The sequence below is a fragment of the Oncorhynchus keta genome, chromosome 13 (genome assembly GCF_023373465.1).
Source record: "Oncorhynchus keta strain PuntledgeMale-10-30-2019 chromosome 13, Oket_V2, whole genome shotgun sequence".
Classification (NCBI taxonomy): Eukaryota; Metazoa; Chordata; class Actinopteri; order Salmoniformes; family Salmonidae; genus Oncorhynchus; species Oncorhynchus keta.
The window spans coordinates 10191436-10196305 of NC_068433.1; positions in this window are offsets into that span (position 1 = coordinate 10191436).

Consider the following 4870-nt stretch of genomic DNA (forward strand, 5'->3'; position numbering starts at 1 on the left):
ATCACCATATGAAGTAGCACTGTGAGTCTACAGCTTAGAGCAGAATTCTCTCATCCTTCTCCCGTCACGCTTTGTCTGTTCTCCCTTTTTCTACCCCCCATGTACCCCCCCCCCTCCCCCTTTTGAAAAGCAAAGATATGTCCTACATATCTCAGATGGAGATATGGGAAGGGGGAAGGAGCGATTCACAGCCAACTCAAAAGGATGTTGATCACTTGAGTCTTATCGCGGTCTGAGCCAGACCACCCCTTGTGAATTATAGGAGAAATAGCATCTCGCTCCCTCATTTTTCATCGGGCCCAGAGATGGCCGTCTGGTCGTCTGCTTCCTTTCTTCTGGCTCCTGCGCCGAAGAGATAATCCCGGGAACCATTCCGGCTGGCGGAATCCATCTTTCTCTCCGGTCGTAGTGTGGACAGGCCACCACAGTCCTTGGCGTAGGCCAGGTCATCGTCTTGTCAAGTGAACTGAGGCTCACCGACGGAGGAGCCTCTTATTCTTTTGAGTTTGTTTGGTTACTGTTTGTGTTCACCTTGAGTGATCTTGCAACTAAAGGTGTACAAGGCTGGGATTTTTAAATTGTGTGGATTTACTGTAATTGCAAAGGGTTAGGGAAATAGTGCCCATGTACCTTTATTAGGGAGAAAAAGAAAGTGTCTTCTCCCAACTGTCTTACACAGCATGGCAATTTTTTTTTTCAATCACACGTTGTCTTACCTTCAGATACATTTCATTATGATCTACTCCCACATCAGTGGAGGCTGGTGACTTGACACATTTAGGAGGATGGGAGACCTACGGTATAGGCTGAACGCACGGAGATGTCAAAGTGTGTTTCAACAATAGTCAAAGTCTAATTCTTTTAACTTAAAGCATTTAATAAAGACATTTATGGTACAATATTATGGGGAATAGGAATGATAGGGCTACTTACGCAGTGTTTGGAAGGGACCACAGCAGTGATTGAATGAGGGTATGGCCGGACACAATGCAAATAGTCCGGGTTGCCATTTCATTACCTGTTCAGGAGTCTTAAGGCTTGGGGGTAAAAACTGTTGAGACATCTGACATCTGTCATCACTATTATGTTGATTAATTAACTCAAGTTAATCATTATGGATTGAAAACGTTTAGGCAGCCTAGCAAGCCCAATTTTGAATATAAACCAAATTTGATCACGTTCACATTTTTTTCCTGACACACAAATGGAACATAAATACATAACGTTACCAATGAGTTTACCCTGACCAAATGGGACAGCGAACATAGGGTGTATGCATCTGCTCTTATTAGTAGCCTATAGTTGATCAGACTGAAAAATGGTCTAGTTTTCATCCCATACAGGATGTCAGATTTCTAATGTCGACGTGTAGCCTAGGCTGCTGCAACAATTATATCATGAGTTTTTGCTTGTGTCCGTCCAGAGTGATTATGTGTTATCATCTTTACTAAATAAATAGCGGAGGAGAGTGGATAGCCTACTTGAGTGCACACAAAAAAAATGCGCTGCGTCAAGCTCCCTCTGTAATCTAACTTTTAATAGATGATGCGATGGAAGCTATCAAATCATTCGTAATTATTTCCGACATCCCGGGAAAAGACAGTTGAACGTTTGATATGTTCAGCAAGTAAAGCATTGAAACGTGCAATTACCTCTGCAACCTCATTGAAGTTTCCCTTGACGGTGGAACGTTCCCTCTCGTAGTGTCCTCTAAAAGCAAATGCTTGCATGCCCAAAACGCAGTGGGGTTGATAAGCGGCTTGAAAACATCCCTGTTCATGTTTTCTTCTAACTTTCTTGTTGTGTCGCGCGGTTTGACCTTTGACATGATCGATGTAGCTTTTTCCCAGAAGCTTGAATCTGATTTGGGCATTTATTATGCTGTCTACTGAACGATCGATGTTCTTCAGGTCCCCGTACCCCTCTTTCTCCCCCAGGCTCAGACTTTCCAAACGCAGGCAAGGCCAGCGATACATGGCGGCTTGATGAAAGCATCCCTGTTAACCTGCTATACTTTTGATACCAGTTGGTATTGAATGACTTCTTCACCTTTTCATCTTCTTCATGAAAGTGATTTCAGTCAGAGGTCGACCCTCACGTTTAATTCTCACCAGGTACCCCAGAGAATGAAAGGGGTTCAACAAAAAAAGTTAGACCCCCCATAATGCTCTGTGGCACAATCCCAATGCAACTCACTAGGGTCATTCTCTGATCCTAATTATATAATTGGATGGACAACATGTCACTTCATACTGCAAAAGTGTTGATTGGTTGGAGGACGTCTTTCGGAAGTGGTCATAATTACCATGTATGACTATGGAAGGGGGTGAGACCTACAAGCCTCCTAAGTTTGTATTGAAATCAATGTAGCCAGAGGAGGACGGAAGCTAGCTGTCCTCTGGCTGCACCATGGTGCTACCGTGCTGTTGACGTTACTGTAGACGATTTGCATAACAGTGTATTTTAATCAATTATTGGGTGACATACGAATATATTTAATACAGTTTTATCTAAAAAGGATAACTTTTTCAATGTTTCACTATTTTTGTTTTTATGAAATTTCTTTGAGGTGGATGGTCCTCCTCTGAGGAGCCTCCACTGTCCCACATGTTGTCTTACCTTCAGGTACGTTTCATCCCGTAAAATACATACTCCTCTAAATGTACTCCACTACGCTGGTGTCATAGTGTATGTCGAAGTAGTGTGTTTTAATATTATAATGCGGTATCTAAAAATAACGCAGTCTAGGGATAACCTGAGATTCACAGGATAGCAGTGTGCATGCTTACCCTCTCCACTCAGCTACTCTCTGTCCCTTCCTCCTTCTGACAGCAAATACAACAGTGACATCCTGAGATCTTCGATGTCATCAACTATAAAGAAGATGAAAGGTAGGGGAATTTGAGGGTGTGGGAAAGGAGAGTAAAGAGGTATGATTTTCTTTTTCATCTTAGAGAAGCTGTATATTTCCTTTGTGAAGGAGCATCTGTCTTGAGGGGGTTTAAAGATTTATGAGCTATGCATGGAGGGACTGTGCATTCACAGTGAGTGAGTGAGTGAGTGAGTGAGTGAGTGAGTGAGTGAGTGAGTGAGTGAGTGAGTGAGTGAGTGAGTGAGTGAGTGAGTGAGTGAGTGAGTGAGTGAGTGAGTGAGTGAGTGAGTGTGTGAGTGTGAATGAGTGTGTGAGTGTGTGAGTGTGAATGAGTGAGTGAGTGTGTGAGTTAATGAGTGAGTGAGTGTAATGAGTGACTGAGTGTGTGAGTGTAATGAGTGACTGAGTGTGTGAGTGTGTGAGTTAATGAGTGAGTGAGTGTAATGAGTGACTGAGTGTGTGAGTTAATGAGTGAGTGAGTGTAATGAGTGACTGAGTGTGTCCATGTGCAAGAGACAAAGACGATGTTTGTTTTGCAGTGAGAATACCCGGTTTCACATCATTAAGTGGACTCTCTTCACTCTCAAAGAGGGTTGTTCTTCGAGCAGATGAAGACCTCTCTAAATTGACATATGACAGACACAATTGCCATAATAGCTATCAACTCAAGACACAGACAAGTCATTCTCTCTTGGTATCTGTATATAAAACAAATGAGTCTGTATGGTTATGTATGTTTTGCTACTTCTCCATGCTTGGTTTCAGACGACTGGCTCCAGTCTACTAATTGGCATATGTTTCACACACTAATGACCCACACCTCGACAAGCTCAGTGTAGAGAGAGGAGACGTTCAGAACAACCTGTTCACATCCAAGGTTTTGGTTATGCTCCTCCTCCTACGTATTCCTTAGCACATGTTGGGCTGTTTTCAGCAGGAACGCGAACGTAAGAGAAGGTTTTGAAATGGAACACAAAGAAGAGTTGTTTAATTGGGCAAGTTCTGGTGGGTCTTGCATCATTGGTTACAAAAGGGTACTCGTGTTTCCTGATACTGAAAACAACCCAGAAGTCATGGTTTATCATTTTTCTTTTCAAACAGGTTATAGATCCAAAACAGTAACGTACAGCTAGCTAAGAATCAATTCATGAAGTAACTCACATTTCAGAGTAGTGGCACTTTCTCCTTATAATCAAAGTCTGGCTATATTCCTGAAGGTCGTCTATGAAGCGCCCACGGACGTGGGCTTCAGAAAATGAAGAATTTGAAAAAGAGAACGAGAGAGAGAGATTTCTGAAAGGAAGAAAGACCAGAAACCCCTTTCAGTCAGGCAGGGCTGACTTGAGGATAAGAAAAGGATTCTTTAGTTGATGCTGGAGATAATGAGTTCTCTATTAGTCCAGTCAAAGACACTTTGTAATCGTCTCATTTGGCTTCTCATTTGGCTTCAAAAGGCCGGTGAAGGACTGGAGAATGTTAATGCAGGTGAGGGTCAAATTGCAGTAGGGCAGAAAGAGAAATGAACAGCCAACTGCATATTGAGCGCTCTTAGAGGTCAGTGTATGATCTAACGTAAAGTAGGACTTTTATTTTTAATTCTCCTCCGATTCAAAGATTTATGCTTTGTCTAACTTTTTCATACTAAAGTAATTTTTTTAAATGTTTTATCAAGCAAATACTCGAGTCGTGGACTTCATACAGACTAATGCTTCCTACTGACACAAATACACACACAAACATAACAAAATCCATCCCATGTCGTTACTGACTGTAAATTCCCTCACCGTATCTCGGTATCACCGGGTGGGATAATAGCTAAAATAGATTACTAATGTGTCAGGTGTAATCTGGGCGGCAGATTTAAAGGTATATCGCTGTCAAACTGTTGACAGTGTTATGTTTGTGATTCGTTACCGGGGTGAGGGTGAAAGGGGGGCAACGTTGTTTCTGTCCTCCCCCAGCTGGTGGCAACTCCCTAAAATCAGATAGCAAATGCCA